At 46.7% G+C, this 23,374-nt stretch overlaps 1 pseudogene; it reads right to left on the reverse strand.

Moving 5' to 3' along the window:
• Positions 1-23,374, reverse strand: part of LOC135504693 (solute carrier family 12 member 5-like) — a 113,962-nt pseudogene that overhangs the window by 22,436 nt on the left and 68,152 nt on the right.

The following is a 23,374-nucleotide window of genomic DNA, read 5'->3' on the forward strand; positions in this document are numbered from 1 at the left end:
TTGTTTAGGGACAATAAAATGATATAGACAACATCACAATGCAATGAAAAATTCCATTATTGTTTTCAAGTGAGTACAAAATTCGACACTAGGCTGTAAACTGCAATGAAAATGTAATTTGAATAATTGCGCAAATGCCCTGTCATTTGAATGTTTCATTCCATTCCTTCCATTTGGATCAGTTGTGGGTCTATCAGTTGTGGGACAGCTTATACAGTATAGAAATGCACAGTGGAAGGCCAGTCTGGCTGTATTTTTAATTATGATACTGAAATGAGCTGTCTGTTGCGGTTCACCATTCTTCCAAGTCATCCTATAATAATGTGGCCACATATGATCCCAGCAGGCCCAGTTATTCAGGACTCTTCTCCAATTCCTAGTGGCTATTCCTCGCGCACATAGAACCTAATGCTTCAATACAGCCTACATATTTATCAATTAACTTTACATTAAGTCACAATGTTTTAATCTGATTAGGCTACTTCAAATGAGTCCTGTAGGCTTCCTGCACACGTTTGTCCAAAATATAATTCCAGCATCCAAACTGTGCACCGGCCATGCCATTTGATGCTACAAAACACCAAAAAGTGTAATGACATTCGAAGATTGTCAAGCCTAACCTTAGATATCGGGTACAGGGTAGGAATGGATTTATTTTCTGTTTGTAGATATTAACATAGTCTATTTGATTATGATGTTGAAAATGCAAACCATGATGTGGAAGCACCTGAAGTTGGTAACACACAGCTTAAAATATCAAAATCAACTTAATTAATTTGGAGGCATGTCGAACACACATTAAACATTCATTGACATTTTGCTGGCTTGCTACTGCTAGCTAATTGCTCCTGGGAGATGAACATTGGGTTATTTCACCAGAAATGCATATGGTCCTTTTTTTCTGTCTCTTTGAAGAACTCGGCTCCTCTCCTTGTTCGAGCAGCGTTTCGCGGTCGACGTCACCGGTCTTCTAGCCATCACCGCTCCATTTTTCATTGTTCCATTTGTTTTGACTTCTTTCCCGCACACCTGGTTTACATTCCCTAATTACACTGCATATATATATATATATTCCTCCCTTCCCCCCTCTCTTCCCCTCATGTATTTGTGTGGAATTGTTTTTGTTTTGTGTTTATTGTATCGCATCAGTCTGTTTTTTTTTGCCTGTACCCTATTGGGGAAATTTTGGTTGTATTATGGTTGTATTCTTGACGGTATTTTGAGCTTGTCACTTTTGCCGTTTGGCTTGAGTTGTAGCTGTTTGCGCCCGTCTGTTATTGCTCTTGGCAAATAAAGTCGCCTGATCACCTATTCTCTGTTGTCCTGCACTTGACGTGAATGATCAGCAGCGAAAACCCTGACAGAATTCCACATCCACCATGGAGTCAGCAGGAGCAGGTACCCCGGTCAGAGGAGTTGAGGAGCGCGTCCGTGAATACTCGGCGATGCTGCAACATCTCGGCGCCACGATGGATTGCGTTGTCCAGTCCATGGACCGCTGGGAGAGACAGGGAGTCTCTCCAGCGCCTCGACCAGCACAACCGGGGTAACCTCTACCCGTCCCTCCTGGATCCAGTCCCAGTGGGATGTGTCTCTCCCTTCCCAGGGAGTATGATGGGACGACAGCACGGTGACAGGGGTTCCTATTACAGCTGGACCTATACCTGGCCACCGTTCACCCAGCTCCCTCGGGAAGGGAGAGGTTGTCCGCCCTCATCTCATGACTCTCGGGGAGAGCTCTGCAAACTCCATGTGGGGAGAAGGAGAAGCGGCATTGGATCACCTTGAGCAGTTCACCCGCTGCACCCGTGCATCAGCAATGTCGTACCCACAGCAACAATTTACCTGTTTGGGGTAGCAGGCAGCATTTTCACTTTTGGATAAATAGCTTGCCCAAACTGAACTGCCTCCTACTCTGTCCCAGATCCTAATATATGCATATTATTATTAGTATTGGATAGAAAACACTGTGAAGTTTCTAAAACTGTTTGAATCATGTCTTTGAGTATAACAGAACTAAATTAGCAGGCAAAATCCCGAGGGCAGACGATTCAGATTTAAACATTTTTAGATTAAAAAAATCACTCTTTTCAATAGATTTTCATGGGGAATCCAGAATTCTAATCGACTTTTTTACCGCTTCCACTTGATGTCACCAGTTTGTAGAAATTGGTTGAGGTTTTTCCTTTGTGTAATGAAGAAGTACCATAGCTCAGAACGAGAGTCACTTCATGTGTACATTTTGATAGAGGCACGTAACCAGAAAAGTAGCATCAGTTTGTTTTGCTCCTGTATTGAAAACAGATCATCCCGTCTTCAATTTGATCGATTATCTATGTTTAGAAATATCTAAAGTTGTATGACAAATGTCGTTTGAAAGGTTTTGGCAAAGTTTACAGGTAACTTTTGAGATATTTTGTAGCGACGTTGCGTACGTTGGAAGTGGTGTTTTTCTGGATCAAACGCGGCAAATAAATGGACATTTTGGATATGTATCGACGTAATTAATCGAACAAAAGGACAATTTGTGATGTTTATGGGACATATAGGAGTGCCAATAAAAGAAGCTCGTCAAAGGTAAGGCATGATGTATATTTTATTTCTGCGTTTTGTGTCGCACCTGCAGAGTTGAAATATGCTACTCTCTCATTGTTTACTGTTGTGCTATCATCAGAAAATAGCATCTTATGCTTTCGCAGAAAAGCCTTTTTGAAATCTGACATGTTGGCTGGATTCACAACGAGTGTAGCTTAAATTTGATATCTTGCATGTGTAATTTAATGAAAGTTAGATTTTTATAGAAATGTATTTGAATTTGGCGCTCTGCATTTTCCCTGGCTATTGGCTATGCGGGACACAAGCATCCCCTCTACTCCAGAGAGGTTAAAACATTCCCAAACTAGAAACCGCGGATTGATGGCAGCATTTGTGCGAAACTGAAAGTGCGAACCACTGCTTTTAACCAGGGCAAGGTGACCGGAAACATGACCGAATACAAACAGTGTAGCTATGCCCTCTGCAAGGCAATTAAACAAGGTAAGTGTCAGTATAGATACAAACTAGAGTCGCAATTCAAGGGCTCAGACACAAGAGGTATGTGGCAGGGTCTACAGTCAATCACGGATTACAAAAAGAAAACCAGCCCTGCCGCGAACTAGGATGTCTTGCTCCCATACAGACGAAACAACTTCTTTGCTCGCTTTGAGGACAATACAGTGCCAATGACATGTCCCCCTACCAAAACCTGTGGACTCTCCTTCACTGCAGCCGACGTGAGTAAAACATTTAAACGTGTTAACCCTTGCAGGGCTGCAGGCCCAGACAGCATCCCCAGCCGCGTCCTCAGAGCATGCGCAGACCAGCTGTCTGGTGTGTTTACGGACATATTCAATCAATCTTTATCCCAGTCTGCTGTTCCCACATGCTTCAAGAGGGCCACCATTGTTCCTGTTCCCAAGAAAGCTAAGGTAACTGAGCTAAACGACTATCGCCCCGTAGCACTCACTTCCGTCATCATGAAGTGCTCTGAGAGACTAGTCAAGGACCATAACACCTCCACCCTACCTGACACCCTAGACCCACTCCAATTTACTTACCGCCCCAATAGGTCCACAGACGATGCAATCTCAACCACACTGCACACTGCCCTAACCCATCTGGACAAGACGAATACCTAAGTGAGAATAGTGTTGATCGACTACAGCATAGCATTTAACACCATAGTACCCTCCAAACTTATCATCAAGCTCGAGATGCTGGGTCTCGACCCTGCACTTGTGCAACTGCGTACTGGACTTCCTGATGGGCAGCGTCCAGGCAGTGAGGGTAGGTAACAACATCTCCACCCCGCTAATACTCAACACTGGGGCCCCACAAGGGTGCGTTCTGAGCCCTCTCCTGTACTCCCTGTTCACCCACAACTGTGTGCCATGCACGCCTCCAACTCAATCATCAAGTTTTCAGACGACACTACAGTGGTAGGCTTGATTACCAACAACGACGAGATGGCCCTCGGAGTGTGGTGTCAGGAAAATAACCTCACACTCAATGTCAACAAAACAAAGGAGACGATTGTGGACTTCAGGAAACAGCAGAGGGAGCACCCCCTATCCACATCGACGAGACAGTAGTGGAGAGGGTAATAAGTTTTAAGTTCCTCGGCGTACACATCATGGACAAACTGAATTGGTCCACCCACACAAACAACGTTGTGAAGAAGGAGCAGCAGCACCTCTTCAACCTCAGGAGGCTGAAGAAATTTGTTTTGTCACCAAAAGCGCTGACAAACTTTTACAGATGCACAATCGAGAGGATCCTGTCAGGCTGTATCATCGCCTGGTACGGCAACTGCTCCGCCCACAACCGGAAGGCTCTCCAGAGGGTTGTGAGGTCTGTACAACGCATCACCGAGGGCAAACTACCTGCCCTCCAGGACAGCTACACCGCTCGATGTCACAGGAAGGCCATAAAGATCATCAAGGACAACAACCACCCGAGCCACTGCCTGTTCACCCCGCTATCATCCAGAAGGCGAGGTCAGTACAGGTGCATCAAAGCTGGGACCGAGAGACTGAAAAACAGCTTCTATCTCAAGGCCATCAGACTGTTAAACAGCCACCACTAACATTGAGTGGCTGCTGCCATACATGTAAAAAATGTATCACTAGCCACTTTAAACTATGCCACTTTTATGTTTACATACCATACATTACTCATCTCATATGTATATACTGTTGTCGATACCATCTACTGCATCTTGCCTATGCCGTTCTCTACCTTCACTCATTCATATATCTTTATGTACATATTCTTCATCCCTTTACACTTGTGTGTATAAGGTAGCTGTTGTGAAATTGTTTGGTTTGATTACTTGTTGGTTATTACTGCATTGTCGCAACTGGAAGCACAAGCATTTCGCTACACCCGCATTAACATCTGCTAACCATGTGTATGTGACAAATACAATTTGAGTTGATTTGACCACTACAAATGCAGCCTGCGCGAGGACTTCCATTGGGAGTTGGACTGCAGGGATGCCACCATCACCTTTGACCAACTGGTGGATCTGTCCATTCGGTTGGATAACCTGCTGCTCACCCGCAAACGTCCATAGATGGCTCTGTTGGTTCTAGCTTCCATTACCACCGCTCCGGTGCCAATGGAGCTGGGAGGGGCTGCGCTCAGGGAGGCTGGATGAGGGGCCTTCACATGCACCATCTGTAGCCGCAGAGGGCACACTGCCGGTCAGTGCCGGGTTGGTGCCTCTGGGAGTCGAGGCAGCAGGCAGGGCTCTCTGGTGTCACCCCAGATGAGTCTGCACCACTCTCATCCAGAGTCCTCTGTTGTGCACCTGTTTGTACCGGTTTGCTTTCCTGATTTTTCCCCGCAGGCGCTCGTCGATTCAGGCTGGAATTTTATCAGAGCGTTCGCCCTTAGTTTAGGGATCTACATTATTCCTGTGGTTAGACCCTTCACGGTACACGCTCTGGGATAGTCAACCATTACGGTCCGGGTTAATCAGGGAAGCCACCATCTCCCTGACTGTGGTGACACAGGGGGGTCACGAGGAGAGAATCAATCTCTTCCTCATTAACTCTTCTGCATTTCCCGTGGTACTAGGCCTTCCCTGGTTGGTTCGTCATGACCACACCATTTCATGGCAACAGAGGGCTCTCACGGGGTGGTTGCGAGAGTGCTCGGGGAGGTGTGTAGGGGTTCCCGTTGGTGCTACCACGGTGGTAAGTCCAGACCAGGTCTCACCGTGCTCATTCCCCCAGAATATGTCAATTTGGCTCTCACCTCCACCAAAAAGGCAACTTAATTACCACCCCATCGACGGGGGGATTGTGCGATAAAACTCCTGGTAGACGCTACATTTCCCAGGAGTAACATGTATCCCCTGTCGCAAGTGGAGACGGTGGCTATGGAGACATATATCTCTGAATCCCTGCGTCAGGGGTACATTCGGTCCTCCACTTCACCCGCCTCCTTGAGTTTATTTTTCGTGAAGAAGAAGGAGGGAGGTCTGCGCCCGTGCATTGGCTATCGAGGTCTAAATCAAATCACGGTGAGGTACAGTTAACTGCTACCTCTCATCGACACGGCGATTGAGTCAATGCACAGGGCGCGCTTCTTTACTAAACTGGATCTCAGGAGCGCTTACAACCTGGTGCGTATCCGGGAGGGAGACAAGTGGAAGACGGCGTTTAGTACCACCTCAGGGCATTATGAGTACCTCGTCATGCCGTATGGGTTTTCCAATCCTTTGTAGATGAAAATTTCAGGGAGCTGCACAGGCAGGGTATAGTGGTGTATATCGATGACATTCTGATATACACTGCTACACGTGCCGAGCATGTGTCCTTGATACGCAGGGTACTTGGGCGACTGTTGGAGCATGACCTGTACGTCAAGGCTGAGAAATGCCTGTTCTTTCAGCAGGCTGTCTCCTTCCTAGGGTATCGCATTTCCACATCAGGGGTGGAGATGGAAAGTGACCGCATTTCAGCCTTGCGTAATTGGCTGACTCCCACCACGGTAAAGGAGGTGCAGCAGTTTTTTAGGGTTTGCCAATTACTACCAGAGATTTATCAGGGGTTTTAGCCAGGTGGCTGCTCCCATTATCTCACTGCTGTACATTTGCAGTGGTCGGCTGAGGCGGACAGTGCTTTTGGGCACCTAAGGGCTCTGTTTACCTCGGCTCCCGTGCTGGCCCATCCGGATCCAGCTTTGGCGTTCATAATGGAGGTGGACGCGTCCGAGGCTGGGATAGGAGCCGTGCTCTCTCAGCGCTCGGGTATGCCATCAAAAGCTCCGGGAGCTTTTGGGAGCTGGGAGCTGTTTGCTGTGGTTAAAGCTTTGAAGGCGTGGAGACATTTGCTTGAGGGGGCTAAACACCCTTTCCTCATCTGGACTGACCCCTGCAACCTGGAGTACATCCGGGCAGCGAGGAGACTGAATCCTCATCAGGCAAGGTGGGCCATGTTTTTCAATCGTTTTGTGTTTACCCTGTCATACAGACCAGGTACCCAAAATGTGAAGGTAGACGCACTGTCCCGGCTGTATGACACAGAGCGGCTCATGGATCAGACTCCCATACTCCCGACTTCCTTCCTGGTAGCACCGGTCGTGTGGGAGGTGGACGTGGACATTGAGCAGACGTTACATACAGAGCGCGCTCCCCTTCAGTGTCCCTTCAGGCGTCTGTATGTTCCATCTCCTGTCCATGACCAGTTCATCTATTGAGCCCACACGTCACCCTCCTCTGGTCATCCGGGGATCGGTTGGACGGTGTGCTGTCTGAGTGGGAAGTACTGGTGGCCTACCTTGGTAAAGGACGTGAGAGTTTATGTTTTCTCCTGCTCGATGTGCGCCCACTGTAAGGCCCCTAGACACCTGCCCAGAGGTAAGCTACAACCCTTACCCGGTCCACAATGGCCTTGGTCACACCTGTCGGTGGATTTTCTGACTGATCTTCCCTCACAGGGAAACACATGAGTCCTGTTGTCTCCTCCATCTGTCCAGTCTCCCTACAGCCCTACAGACTGTGGAGGCCTTGTTTACACATGTCTTCCGGCACTACTGGGTGCCTGAGGATATAGTGCCTGATCGAGGTCCCCAGTTCACTTCGAGAGTCTGGAGGGCGTTCATGGAACATCTGGGGGTCTCGATCAGCCTCACCTCAGGTATTCACCCCGAGAGTAATGGGCCAAACCCTGGCCAAATCCTGACAGAATCCCCCCCCTAGGAACGGCTCCTGACGTTCCTACCAGCTCTCTCGGGGTGGAGGGCCCTGAACTGACGAATGAGATCAGGGTCCAGTATGTCTTTGGCAGGAACCCAGGAGCGCTCCTCGGGACCGTATCCTTCCCAGTCCACCAGATACTGCCAGGACCGCTGCACCCGGCGGGAATCCAGTATCCGATGGACGGTATAAGCCGGCTGGCCTCCAATGACACGAGGCGGAGGGGGAGGTCTGTCTGCCGGGACAAGGGGAGAAAAACAACAGGTTTTAGTAAGGAAATGTGAAACGTGGGATTAATCTTAAGGGATCTGGGTAAGTGTAGGCGATAAGAAACTGGGTTAACTCTCCTGGCAACCTTAAAAGGGACCGATGTATTTTTGGGACAGCTTGCGAGACTCCACCCGTAGTGGTAAGTCTCTTGTGGAGAGCCAGACTCTCTGGCCAGGGCGCAGGGTAGGCCCGGGACGGCGACGTCTGTTGGCTTGTTGTTGGTACCTCTGTGAGGAACGCATAAGATTAAGACGGGTCTTCCTCCACATAAGCCGACAGCGTCTGACGAACTTCAAGGCTGAAGGCACTCTGACTTCTGCCTCCTGGTCCGGGAACAATGGAGGGGCATAGCCAAACTGACACTCGTGCGGGGACATACCAGTGGAGGAGGAGCGCACGGTGTTGTGCGCGTATTCGGCCCAAACAATGAAGGACGACCATGTGGACGGGTTGTTACGAGTCATACATCGGAGGGTGGTTTCCAGCTCTTGATTCATCCTCTCTGTTTGGCCGTTGGACTCCGGATGGTACCCTGAAGATAGACTGGCAGAAGCCCCCATGAGTTGGCAGAAGGCCTTCCAAAACCTTGAGGCGAACTGGGGACCTCTGTCAGAAACCATATCTTGAGGAATGCCGAAGACTCGGAACACATGATTAATTACCAACTCAGCCATTTCCTTGGCAGAATGTAACTTAGTCAGAGGGACGAACCTGGCCGCCTTTGAAAACCTGTCGATTATGACTAGGATAGTAGTATTGCCATGGGATGGAGGAAGGCCAGTAATAAAGTCCAATGAGATATGGGACCAGGGTCTGTGGGGAACAGGTAAAGGGTGAAGGAGTCCTTGAGGCGGAGGTGAGAAGATTTGCCCTGGCAGCACACGGGGCAGGCATTGATGAAAGTTGCAACGTCTTCTCTTATGGTAGGCCACCAGAACTTACGCTGGATGAACTCCAAGGTGCGACCTACGCCCGGGTGACAGGTGAGGCGAGAGGAGTGCCCCCACAGAAGGACCTGAGTCCTCACTGCCTTGGGGACAAACAACCGATTGGCAGGACCTCCTTTCGGGTCCGGTTCGATAGCTTGAGCTCGTCTCACGGTATCCTCAACTTGCCACGAGATCGGAGCCACGATCTTAGCAGCAGGAAGGACAGGCATGTCCATGTCATCTCGAATGGCAGGAGCGTAGACTCAGGACAGGGCATCCGGTTTGAGATTCTTCGACCCGGGCCGATAGGTGAGGATAAACTGGAATCAATTGAAGAAAAGAGACCATCTAGCTTGTCTAGAGTTCAACCGCTTCGCCTGCTGGATATACTCCAGATTTTTGTGGTCCGTAAGCACTTGAAACGGATGAGAAGCCCCCCGAGCCAGTGTCTCCATTACTTCAATGCCATCTTAACCGGTAGGAGTTCACGATCCCCCACATCGTAGTTCCTCTCAGCCGGGGTAAGCCGGTGTGAGAAGAAAGCGCACGGATGAAGCTTCTTGTCTTCACCCCTCTGAAACAGGACAGCTCCAACACCAACCTCTGATGCGTTTACCTCCACCACAAACGGTTCATCCGTAGTCGGTAGTATCAGGATGGGAGCAGAGAGGACGCGCTGCTTGAGTCCTTGGAAGGCCGTCTCAGCTTCTCTTCCCCACAAAAACCTTGCGTTGCCAACCTTGGTTAAAGCTGAGAGAGGGGCTGCCACCAAGCTGAAGTTCTTGATGAACTTGCGGTAAAAGTTTGTGAAGCCCAGGAAACGCTGAACTTCCTTAACGGATTTGGGGGTGGGCCAATCCGCTACCGCCCCTACCTTCCTGGGGTCCATTTGGACTCGACCGGGTTCCACTACAAATCCCAGGAATTGTACTCGGGATGAATGGAATTCACATTTCTCTGGCTTAACGTACAGATGGCTGTCTAGGAGGCGTTTGAGTACTTGTCTGACATGCTTTGTGTGTTCTTGAAGGAGCTCGAAAAGATGAGGATGTCATCCAAGTAAACAAACACAAATATGTTAAGCATATCCCTAAGTACATCGTTTATGAGTGCTTGGAACACAGCTGGGGCGTTGGTCAGGCCGAAGGGCATCACCAAGTATTCATAGTGACCAGTAGGCGTGTTGAAAGCGGTCTTCCACTCGTCACCAGGTCTGATCCGCACAAGATGGTATGCGTTCCGCAGGTCAAGCTTAGTGAAAACAACTGCTTCCTGGAGCAGCTCGAAGGCTGTGGCCATAAGGGGTAGCGGGTAACAGTTACGAACGGTTATGGCATTGAGTCCCTGGTAGTCGATGCAAGGACATAATCCACCGTCTTTTTTGGCCACAAAGAAAAACCCTGCTCCCGCCGGGGAGGTGGATGGACGCATGAGGCCTGCTTCCAGAGCGTCCTTGATGTAGGTATCCATAGCAGTTCGTTCGGGTGGAGATAGGGAAAAGATCCGACCCCTGGGGCGGCAAGTGCCCGGAAACAGGTCGATGGGGCAATCATAAGGTCTATGGGGTGGTAGCATGGTGGCCCTCTGTTTGCTAAATACCAGTTGGAGGTCATGGTAACACTCGGGAACTCGGGTCAGGTCGATGGATTCTAAAGACTCAGGAGTAGAACTCGGGGAACTCGGGAAAATACAAGTAGCTTGGCACGTAGGACCCCACTGCTTGATAGTGCCCACAGACCAGTCGATGTGAGGGTTATGGCTGTGATTGTCCAGGGGTATCCAGGACGTCGGAACAGGAGATCAGATGAAAGTTCATCAATTCCTGGTGTTGGGAAACTGAAAGTCGCAAGGAGGTAGTGACATGAGTGACAAGTCCAGATCCCAAAGGGCTTCCATCCAATGTAGTAACCCTCATGGGGTCACTTAGTTTCAGAGGGAACGTTCTCCTTCGCCCAGACACCATCCATGAAGTTACCTGCGGCTCCAGAGTCTACCAAGGCTTGAAGGTGAAGCTTGTGGTTGTCCCAGGAAAGGGTGACTGGAATGAGCAGACGGGAGTTGGACGGATGGGAGGAGGTTATGTTTCCCGTTACAGTTCCCCCGGTCTGTAAACAGAGCGTTTCCCTGGAGCCCGGGACACGTGGAACGGAAATGGCCCGGTTTGCCGCAATATAGACAGCGTCGCTCCCTCATCCTGCGGTCTCTCTCAGCCTGGGAGATGCGTCCAATCTGCATGGGTTCCGGTGGAGCCAGCGAGGATAAAGGTGGGGACTCGGAGCTGGGACTGATAGGGGCTAGAGGTCTACGGTTGAGTTCTCTCTCTCAGACGCTGGTCAATGCGTGAGGCAGAGTAGCTGGCACAGCAGGAACTATGGGCATCCCACACAGCAGTAGCCCAGGCCAGGGCTTTTTCCAACAGCAGGGTGATGATATATGCGATCTTAGACCAGTCGGTGGGAAACGGATTTGCTGAGAGAGAATATTGGGTGAAAATCCTTTACAAGCACTTGGATCACCTGAGAACCGTTGGGGAGGTGGAAGACGCAGCCAGGGGGTTAACTGCCATGGGTACGTGAATCTGAGGTACTGGGAAGAACTGTTGCCGGGGTAAGTCAATCAGATATCTGCTTTATGGAAGTCAGCATCTCCCACAGAAGATGAGAATGTCTAGCCATTAAGGCCTCTTGCTGAACCAGGGCGGCTTCGTGGCGTTGGACAGTCTCCTGGTGGTGGGACAGCATGGCAACAAGGTCCTGGGAACTGGCTGCCTCTGGGTTCATTTATGGCTTTGTGTTTCTGTCAGGACCCGAGAACCCGGGTCTCCGGAGTGAGAAACAGTCAGTTAACCAACTGAGCCAGTTGGCAGAACCCAGAAGACGAGGCCACAGCAGTACTTGAGACGGTGTATTTAATAAAGTAAAAGGAAGTCCTTCAGGAAAGCATATAACTCCACAACCTCAAAAGAATTCCGAGAACAAAGGTAATCCTCCAAGACAAAAAAGTGGTGGTAGGTATAGCATAAAAAGCCTCAAAAGATACTCAAAAATAAATAAACAAGAACAAAAACAGAATTCCACAAGAGAGTCCACCGGGATCAACAAGAGTGCACAGAATACTAGGGCTGGGTGCTAACATACAAACACAGAGCAAAGAACTGAGGAAAACTAAGGGTTTAAATACAACCAGGGAAAACGAGGCACAGGTGCAAATAATAATGGGGATCAAAGGAAAACAAAAGGTCAAAAAGCACAATGGGGGCATCTAGTGACCATAAACCGGAACAACCCTGGCCAAATCCTGACAGGAATTGTTTTTGTTTTGTGTTTATTGTATAGAGCCAGTCTGTTTTTTTCACCCTGGGCATTGCCTGTACCCTATTGGGGAAATTTTGGTGAAACTTATGGTTGCATTCTTGACGGTATTTTGCACTTGTCACTTTTGCCGGTTGGCTTGAATTGTAGCAGTTTGTGCCCGTCTGTTATTTCTCTTGGAAAATAAAGTCTCCTGATCACCTATCTCTGCTCTCTTGCACTTGACTTGAATGACCAGCAGCAAAAACCCTGACACTCGTGTTTCTCTATTCTGACTATTAACTCTAGAAAAGCTGGGCATCGAGCAATGTGTTCTGAGCCAAAGTCAAAACAATCAAATAAATGCGTGATACATACATTACGAAAAAAACTTTCTATAGTTTATTTTACTGTAAAAAAAAAAACACCACAATTCAAGTGTTATATAACATCATAAAGAAATTAATTTTAATTCTGTTAAGGGAGGACTTTAGAGGCATAAAAAATGTATACATTTTATTTCAAAAGAACATCAAATTATAGTTGTATTGTCACGCCCTGGTCGAAGTATTTTGTGTTTGTCTTCATTTATTTGGTCAGGCCAGGGTGTGGCATGGGTCTTTGTATGTGGTGTGTTTGTATTGGGATTGTAGCTTAGTGGGGTGTTCTAGTTAAGTCTATGGCTGTCTGAAGTGGTTCTCAATCAGAGGCAGGTGTTTATCGTTGTCTCTGATTGGGAACCATATTTAGGCAGCCATACTCTTTGAGTGTTTCATGGGTGATTGTCCTTAGTGTCCTGATGTCCTTGTTCTGTGTTTATTTACACCAGTATAGGCTGTTTCAGTTTTCGTTACATTTTTTGTTTCGTAGTGTTTGTAATTGATTCGTGTTTTACGTTTGTTTATTAAACATGGATCGCAATCTACACGGCGCCGCATTTTGGTCCGACTCTCCTTCCCACCTAGAAAGCCGTAACAGAATCACCCACCACAACAGGACCAAGCGGCGTGTCAACAGGCAGGAGCAACAGGAGAAGCAACAGTGGCAGCAGGAGATACGAAATAAGGATTTCTGGACTTGGGAGGAAATCCTAAACGGAGAAGGACCCTGGGAACAGCCTGGAGAATATCGGCGCCCCAAGGAAGAAATGGAGGCGGAAAAAAACGGAGAGGCGCCGGTATGAAGAGGCAGCACGGCGACGCGGATGGAAGCCCGAGAGTCAGCCCCAAAAATGCATTGGGGGTGGGGGGTCTCAGGGAGAGTGTGGCAGAGTCAGGAGTCAGACCTGAGCCAACTCCCCTGTTTATCGTGAGGAGCCAAGGAGTAGACCAGAACCAGAGCCGGTGTTGGAGGTGAGCGAAGCAGAGACTGTGAAGGAGTTAATGGGGAAATTGGAAGAGAGAGAAATGAGGGAGTTGCTGTGTTGGTGCTTTAAGCATGGAATTCGCCCGACGGAGCGTGTCGGGGTTTTGATGGCACCTGGGTCAGCGCTTCATACTCGTCCTGAGGTGCGTGTTAGTCGGCTGGTGAAGATGGCCAGCAGCCCAGGCCTCCTGTGCACCTCCCAAGCCTTGCACGTCCTGTGCCAGCCCTGCTCTCAAGATCTCCAGTACGCCTTCAGGTCTAGAACATCCTGTGCCACCTCCACCCACCAGTACTCCAGTGGCAGCTCCCCGCACCAGGCTTCCTGTGCGTGTCCTCAGCCCAATACCACCAGTGCCAGCACCACGCATCAGGCCTACAGTGCGCCTCACCTCTCCAGCGCTGCCAGAGCCTTCCTCCTCCCCTGCGCTGTCGGAGTCTCCCGCCTTTTCAGCGCTGTCAGAGCCTTCCTCCTCTCCTGCGCTGCCGGAGTCTCCCACCTGTCTAGCGCTGTCAGAGCCTTCCTCCTCTCCTGCTCTGTCGGAGTCTCCCGCCTGTCCAGCGCTGCCAGAGCCTTCCGCCTCTACAGCGCTGCCTGAGTCTCCTGCCTGTTCAGCGCAGCCAGAGCTGCCAACCTGCATGGAGCAGCCAGAGCTGCGAGTCTGCATGGAGCAGTCAGAGCTGTCGGTCTGCATGGAGCAGCCAGAGCTGCCAGTTTGCATGGAGCAGCTAGAGCTGTCAGTCTGCAAGGAGCTGTCAGTCTGCAAGAAGCCGTCAGAGCTGCCAGTCTGAAAGAAGCCGCCAGAGCTGCCAGTCTGCATGGAGCAGCCAGAGCCGTCAGTCAGTATGGAGCAGCCAGAGCCGCCAGTCAGCATTGAGCAGCCAGATCCGTCAGTCTGCCAGGATCCGCCAGTCAGCCAGACTCTTCCAGATCTGCCAGTCAGCCAGACTCTTCCAGATCCGCCAGTCAGCCAGACTCTTCCAGATCTGTCAGTCAGCCAGACTCTTCCAGATACGTCAGTCTGCCAGGATCCGCCAGTCAGCCAGACTCTTCCAGATCCGCCAGTCAGCCAGACTCTTCCAGATCTGCCAGTCAGCCAGACTCTTCCAGATCTGCCAGTCAGCCAGACTCTTCCAGATCCGCCAGTCAGCCAGACTCTTCCAGATCCGCCAGTCAGCCAGACTCTTCCAGATAAGTCAGTGCAAAGCTGTCATCAAGGCACAGGGTGGCTACTTTGAAGAATCTCAAATATAAAATATATTTTGATTTGTTTAACACTATTTTTTACTGTTTTCTACATTGTAGAATAATAGTGAAGACAGTGAAAACTATGAAATACGACAAATGGAGTCATGTAGTAACCAAAAATAGAAAAAATCCTTGAATGAGTAGGTGTGTCTGTCACACCCTGATCTGTTCAATCTGTCTTTGTGCTTGTCTCCACCCCCCTCCAGGTGTCGCCAATCTTTTTCATTATCCCCAGTGTATTTATACCTGTGTTCTCGGTTTGTCTGTTGCCAGTTCGTCTTGTCTTGTAAGATCTTACCAGTGTGTTTTCCCGGCTCCCTGCTTTCTCAAGTTCTGTTCCCTAGTTTCCCCAGTTCTGACCATTCTGCCTGACCTGACCCCGAGCCTGCCTGTTGACCTGCTTGACTGACCCGTTTCCAAACTTCTGCCTGTCCTGACCCCGAGCCCGCCTGCTGTTCTTTACCTTATTGTCTCTACCCTGGATTACAGACCTCTGCCTGTCTTTGACCTATCTTTTGCCTGCCCCCTGTTTGGGTCAATAAATCTGTTACTCTAGCTGTCTGCATCTGGGTCTTATTCTGAGTTCTTATAGTGTCCAAACCTTTGACTTGTACTGTATGTGTTTTAGAAACATTGTAAAAACCTGCTCTTTTCATTATGAAATCAAAACGTCTTAACCCCATGAAGGATAATTTGAAAAAGTTGGTAAGCTCTGTTGTCTTCTTTGTCAATTACCCACGCTGTTCTGCTATCTCTTCATTCACATTTTAGCGCCCGGCTCTGCAGACGCACGCAAGGAGTGTGGATGATATGATTGTATAACATGTGCATGTCAATTTATTTTGGAACGCTCGTACAAGCAACGTGTTGTTGAAATCCAAACAAATAAAATATTATTTGTCTCGTGCTTTGTAAACAACAGGTGTTGACTAACAGTGAAATGCTTACTTACTGGCCCTTCCCAACAACGCAGAGATAACTTTTTGATATAATAGCACAATAATAACATGAGGAATAAATACACAATGAGTAACGATAACTTGGCAATATACTCATGTTCGAGTAACGAGTCAAGGTGCAGGAGTACGAGTTGTTTGAGGTAGAAATGTACACATAGGTAGGGATATGGCGACCAGGCAACAGGGTAGATGATAAACATTAGTAGAAGCAGTATATGTGATGAGTTAAAAGAGTTAGTGCAAAAAGGGTCAATGCAGATAGTCTGGGTAGCTTTAATTGGATAACCATTTGACAGTCTTATGGCTTGGGGGTGGAAACTTTGAGGGTCCTGTTGATTCCGGACTTGGTGCATCGGTACCGCTTGCCGTGCAGTAGCAGAAAGAACAGACTATGACTTGGGTAGTTGGAGACAATTTTTAGGACCTTTCTTTGATGGTGCAGCTGTATAACTTGCTGAATTTTTTCAGTCCTCCTGAGTGGGAAGAGCCTTTGTCGTGCCTTCTTCATGACTGTGTTGGGGTGTGTGGACCTTAGTGATATTGACTCTGAGGGACTTGAAGCTCTCAACATGCTCCACTACAGCCCATCAATGTGGATGGGGGTGTGCTCGGCCCTCCGTTTCCTTTAGTCCACGATCAGCTCCTTTGTCTAGCTAATGTTAATGGTGACGTTGTTGTCCTGGCACCACACTGCCAGGTCACTAACCTTCTTTTTATAGGCCGTCTCATTGTCATTGGTGTTCAGCTCAACCACCATTGTGTCGCCAGCAAACTTAATGATGGTGTTGGAGTCGTGTGCGGCCATGAGTGAACAGGGAGTGCAGGAGGGGACTTTGCACGCACCCCTGAGGGGCCCCCATGTTGAAGGTCATTGTCTGGTTTGGGTGTAAGTGAGCAACAGCAGGAAAACGTTTTGGAAGCACCAATGTGTATGGGAGAGCATGTAAAGGACACCAGCATGCACCAGCACAAGGCTCAGTCAGGTCAAACTTACGGGAAAACAGGGGGTTCAAAGGCCGTCTTGATGACCCCAGCATAGACAGCCAGGATGGACAGAATGACGCAGGCCAGGAAGACCAGAGCCAGCTTGTTGACATATTTGACCCCCACAAACACCACCGTGGCCATGAAACTGAGCACAATGGTGCCGTATACACGCATGTTGTTCAGCATCGCTGCCTCCATATCAGCACCCTCCAGACCCTCCATCTTAAAAATGGCTGCCTGGGGGAGGATGTAGATCTGGAGAAGGGAAAGATGGAGGAAGAGAGAGAAAGGGAGGTGGAGGGAAAAGAAGAGAGGAAGAGAAAAGAGAGTAAGAATAGGATGGAGGGAGAGAAAGGGTGTGTTAAAAATGACATGGTGGGACGAGGATGGAGGGAGAGTGGGAGCGAGCGACAGAAAAGGATGAGGAGAAAAAAGGAAGCAGGGAGTGAGTGAGAGGGTGTGGGAATAGATATCAGATATTATCTCAAACATTGGAAAAATCATATAAATGTAATGGATAATGGATTTATTTAATATCATTATAATGGCACAGACAAGGCACTAACAAATGAACAGCTTGCTTGATTAATCAATTATAATTTAGATATTATCAGGAATTATCAGGAACTTTTCATATTTGTCTAAAATGAAAATATATCAACATAATTGATTGTATTTAATGGATAATTTTTGGCATAATCTATTGCACCACAATCTGTAGGCAGAAGAACAAACATCTTCCTCCTGCATTCATCAATGTTGCATGTGGTCTCGCCCCCAAAATAAAACGCCAGACACAAGGCACAGGGGGAAAGAAAACAGATAGCAAACAAAACAATAAAATAATAGCAATCATCTTTCCTTACCAGCAGAAGTTCGATGGCACCAAGGATGTACATTGCACCTGCAAAAGTAGTTCCTAGATAGAAGCAAATTCCAACAGCTCCGCCAAACTCAGGGCCAAGGGAACGGGAGATCATGTAGTAGGAGCCTCCGGCTGAAAGACACAAACACAAACACAGCCATTGGCATTCCTCTTTTGATCAATATTGTTTTAAATGATAAACCCCAGGTCTGCACAACCAGTAAGTCTAAAGACTTTGGGCTTGAACATGCAGAAGTAGTAGTTTGTCAACAGAAATATAGTGCTGCATAGACATTGCTTAGGCATGTTAGAGCTTATCAGGAAAAAAGCCCTAGCCTTTCTATACAGTATCATGACTCTATGGATAGGCACAGAATAGTTTGAGTTTCCGAATAGAAATAGAAAGGTTTCTGATGTTTCACACTTTCACACTTCAACACTTTCATACTTTGTACAGATGATAGAAGGGGTGCTAGTACAGTGTGGTTCTGGTTTAGCCATGCTAGCATTAACTGTCCTATCACAGACCAGAGAAATATCAGATGTGAAAACCTAACTGATTGGGGAAAAAACAACAAGATTGCCATGCGTCACCCAGACCGTCCATTCATGCACGCACCAAGGTGTGCCTGTGACACACACTCACCTGGCACCACTCCATTTGTTGCGATGGCACTCATGGAGATAGCTGTCAGCATGGTCTGAGAAGAGGCAGAGGGGAGATAGCACTATTTTAAAAATGGAGCAGTTCCATCTGTTTTAGCCCTCAGCTGCAGAGTGTTGATTCTTAGAGAAACAGTGTAAGGCAAGGCACCACACCCAAACAAAGGAATTATAGTCCTTTAATCATATCACAGTCCACTTTTTCCAGTTGAATGTGGACACAAATATAATGCTTTTTTTCTTCACCCTGAATGATGTCAGCCTTTTGGTCTCATTTTGTTAAGACACTCCAGGACATACACATAGGAGATTGTGGATGCACTTTGGGTGCTTTAAAAAAAAAGAAAATGTAATCTAGAATAAAACTTTGACTTCATACCAACAATTCCCTAAATGTAAGTCTGAAGAACATGTATAGTGATATATACATAACCTTTGATGAATGCAGATGGTTCTGAGGCTGAGAAAAAGGATTTGGCATGTGGGAAGAGTCTGCCTTTTGGAAAATGGCAGTTAAAGATAAGTACACTGAATTTAGACTACCATATGCCAAACACCAATTTAGACCCAATCCCCATCTCTCCAAACTAAGTTGCTATAACATTCTCTATGAAATGATGTGTGATTCAATGTAGTGAGCTTTGAAGTTATGCATGTATGTCCATTTACAGGTGGTGACACTTCAATACATTTTTATGAGAGTAGTATAATTAAGCAACAAAAATATACACTTTCATCAACTTTTTGACATTTTCACTTTTATTTTTTGAAAATACTAATGTTAATGGACCAAAATACCCCAAAATCTCAAAATTGTAATTTTAGCCTGTGGTGCCTGACCTTAATACTATATTGTTTGTCATGAATATGTATGAATATGAACTTTGGGAGGATGGTTCCAAACAGTTCCTTAGCTAGGATCAGATGACACTACCTCCAAATAACCATACCCGTTCGATGGGTGAAAAAATAGCAGACTCTGGATCAGTAGTTTATGTATACCTAATCGGTGTTGCTTATTTAATCTGCCCTTTCAGCTGGGTCCCAAAGCCCCAGAGGAGAAAAGGGCATAATAAAGGATTTATCATTTATATGTTTGGGCAGGCAGACCAACCATCTCTGCTAAAGCTCAGTGCAGGTAGGGCATTTCACAAAACCACAAGGTAGAATGAAAATGAGGAGAGAGAGAGGGGGAGAGGCAGGAAGACAGAGAGGGCAGGAAGGGGGGTGAGAATGGAGAGTGGAGAGAGAATGAAAGGGACAGATATGGAAAGAGGTGGGAAAAGAAGGAGGGAAAATTAGGCTCGTAAGAATGGAATCATGAGAGATAGAGCATGAGAGGAGTAGAAGGGTGCCTGTGAGAGGAGAAAGGTGACAGTAAATTAACAAGACAGAAGAGAGAGACAGTTGTGGGGTGTCAGGAAGAGGGCGAGAAGGACAGTAGAAAAAGGAGGTAGAGCATGAGGGATGGTATTAGAGAGAGGCCATCATTAAAAAGAGAGAGGGGTAGTTAACCAAAGAAAGATAGAGCTAGTCATGGGGAGAGAGAGAGACGGCTAGATAGAGACAAATACGGAACAGATCAGGGAAGAGTCGAACGGAGAGAGAACAAGATATCCGGAGAAAGGGAAAGAGATGGACACAGAGAGACACTGAAGAAAATAGATCTCAGGACAGAGGGAGAGAGAAGAAGTCACGGAGAGACAAAAATAGTGTGACATAACAAATGTGATAGAGAGAGATGATTGAGCTCAATCAATAAATCAAATAAAATGTTATTTGTCACATGCACCAAAAACCGTGAAATGCTTACTTACAAGCCCTTAACCAATAATGCAGTTGGAGAAATAGAGTTAAGATAATATATACAAAATAAACTAAAGTATAAAATAAAAAGTAACACAATAAAATAACAATAAAGAGGCTACAGCGCATTTGGAAAGTATTCAGACATCTGGAATTTGAGATGTTTCTACAACTTGATTGGAGTCCACCTGTGGTAAATTCAATTGAATGGACATGATTTGAAAAGGTACACACCTGTCTATATAAGGTTACACAGTTGACAGTGCATGTCAAAGCAAAAACCAAGCCACGAGGTTCAAGGAATTGTCCATAGAGCTCTGAAACAGGATTGTGTTGAGGCACAGATCTGAGGAAGGGTACTAAAAAATGTCTGCAGCATTGAAGGTCCCCAAGAACACAGTGGCCTCTATCATTCCTTGGAACCACCAAGAATGTTTCTAGAGCTGGCCGCCTGCAAAACTGAGCAATCGGGAGAGAAGGGCCTTGGTCTGGGACGTGACCAAGAAACCGATGATCAGTCTGACAAAGTTCCAGAGTTCCTCTGTGGAGATGGGAGAACCTTCCAGAAGGACAGCACTCAACCAATCAGGCCTTTATGGTCGAGTGGCCAGATGGATGCCACTTCTCAGTAAAAGGCCCTTGACAGCCCATTTCGAGTTTGCCAAAAATCCCCGAAAGACTGACTAACAAGATTCTCTGGTCTGATGAAACCAAGATTGAACTCTTTGGCCTGAATTGCAAGCATCACATTTGGAGGAAACCTGGCACCATCCCTACAGTGATGCATGGTGCTGGCAGTATCATGCTGTGGGATTTATTTATTTATCTGTTATTTTACCAGGTAAGTTGACTGAGAACACGTTCTCATTTGTAGCAACGACCTGGGGAATAGGAGGGGGATGAATGAGCCAATTGTAAACTGGGGATTATTAGGTGAGGTCCAGATTGGGAATTTAGCCAGGACACCGGGGTTAACACCCCTACGATAAGTGCCATAGGATCTTTAATGACCTCAGAGAGTCAGGACACCCGTTTAACATCCCATCCGAAAGACAGCACCCTACACAGGGCAGTGTCCAATCACTGCCCTGGGGCATTGGGATATTTTTTTAGACCAGAGGAAGGAGTGCCTCCTACTGGCCCTCCAACGCCACTTCCAGCAGAATCTGGTCTCCCATTCAGGGACTGATCAGGACCAACCCTGCTTAGCTTCAGAAGCAAGCCAGCAGTGGTATGCAGGGTGGTATGCTGCGGGGATATTCTTCAGTGGCAGGGGGACTAATCAAGATTGAGGGTAAGACTAACAGAACATTTTAGAATAAGGCTGTAACGTAACAAAACGTTGAAAAAATCAATGGGTCTGAAAACGTTCCAAATGCACTGTATATTGGGGTGGCAGGGTAGCCTAGTGGTTCGAGCGTTGGACTAGTAACCGGAAGGTTGCAAGTTCAAATCTCCGAGCTGACAAGGTACAGATCTGTCGTTCTACCCCTGAACAGGCTGTTCCCAGGCCGTCATTGAAATTAAGAATTTGTTCTTAACTGACTTGCCAAGTAAAATAAAAACATATACTGGGCGTACTGGTACTGAGTCAATGTGCGGGGGTACAGGTTAGTCAAGATAATTTGTACATGTAGGTAGGGGTAAAGTGACTCTTCCGTTTGTGTTTCCAGTGTATAAGCCTGGAGCTGTGTGTGTAATCTGGTGAGTAGTAAGTGCAGAGGTGGCCCAACAGTAGTGAAGGGAAATTTGTCTCTCTGACAACTAATCGTCTCTCGTTCACATGTCGTTAACCATAGTGTGCTTACTGGATTTGTGTATGAGACTTGTAAAAGTGTGCTTAAACAATGTACATCTGTTGATTGCTCGGCATACAAATAAGATTATGTATTGATCTCTTTGAAACAAGATATAGTTGTGGCCGCAACCAGACTAGATTGTGAAAGACATTTGGCGGAATGCATTTCTTGCCGTGAGGGTGATAGGCACAATATCGTTTCAATTTCAATTCGTCCTCAAGTTCAAGTTTGTTGAGCAGAGGCTATATATATTTTTTGTTCTACAAAGCTGTGTCCATAACATTCAATAATCAATTAATTGTATACGTTCTTGCACCATGGGATCATTAATTAGTTGTAAACATGTATTTACGGCCGCATGTGTGGCCAGCAGGTCAAAAGAACGATTCAAATGAACAAATCACTCAGAAAAACAAATCAACTCTCAAGTCAGGGTCCTGTGTGGCTCACAAAATTCACGTCAGAAAAACAAATCATGACTTGTAGTCACAAAAGTACAAAATGGGATATATTTTTTATTATTTATATTTAGTACAAAGAGTAGTTCAAAAAGAATGAATCGTTTGATAACTGCACATCATTATCCAAAAGGTGTGGTGGCGTGGCACTGCTAAGTGACTCCTAATCAGGTGGTAATGCTACCCGAGGACCACAGATAAGGCCCTAATTAATGGGACTTGCAACAGCAAACGTCCCACTTTAAATCTACATCACACTTCTTATTATTATTTCGAACGCTACTCCTCTTCCACCGTTTAAGCTAGAAACTCTGTGCAGACCGGTCTGGATTAAGTTGCTTGTATACAACTTTTTGATATAATTTCTTTTTAAACTATTCAACTTTTTGTCAATCTTTCATGGGATTTCCTCAACATTGTACAGGGGTCATTGTGACTTTGTGACTCCCAGCATTCGATTCAATTCACTCTAACAACGTAACTTTTGACACAAATCAGCTATTTTGACCACTTTCCCAATGACTTAGACAAAACTTAGAGTATATGAAATATTCCTCTACTTCTCTGCTATTCATATCCGAAATGAGAACAAAAATATATTCTACTAATCTGTTGAAACAGCCGTTTTTCAGTTTTTGATTTGTTAAAAAAGTTTGAAATATCCAATAAATGTCGTTCCACTTCATGATTGTGTCCCACTTGTTGTTGATTCTTCACAAAAAAATACAGTTTTATATCTTTATGTTTGAAGCCTGAAATGTTGCAAAAGGTCGCAAAGTTCAAGGGGGCCGAATACTTTCGCAAGGCACTGTATTTTGGCGGTAAATATATCTATCTTCTTCCTACAGTTGAAGTCGGAAGTTTACATACACTTAGGTTGGAGTAATTAAAACTTGTTTTACAACCACTCCACAAATTTCTTGTTAACAAACTATAGTTTTGGGAAGTCAGTTAGGACATCTACTTTGTGCATGACACAAGTAATTTTTCAAA

The sequence above is a fragment of the Oncorhynchus masou genome, chromosome 18 (genome assembly GCF_036934945.1).
Source record: "Oncorhynchus masou masou isolate Uvic2021 chromosome 18, UVic_Omas_1.1, whole genome shotgun sequence".
NCBI classification, from domain to species: domain Eukaryota; kingdom Metazoa; phylum Chordata; class Actinopteri; order Salmoniformes; family Salmonidae; genus Oncorhynchus; species Oncorhynchus masou.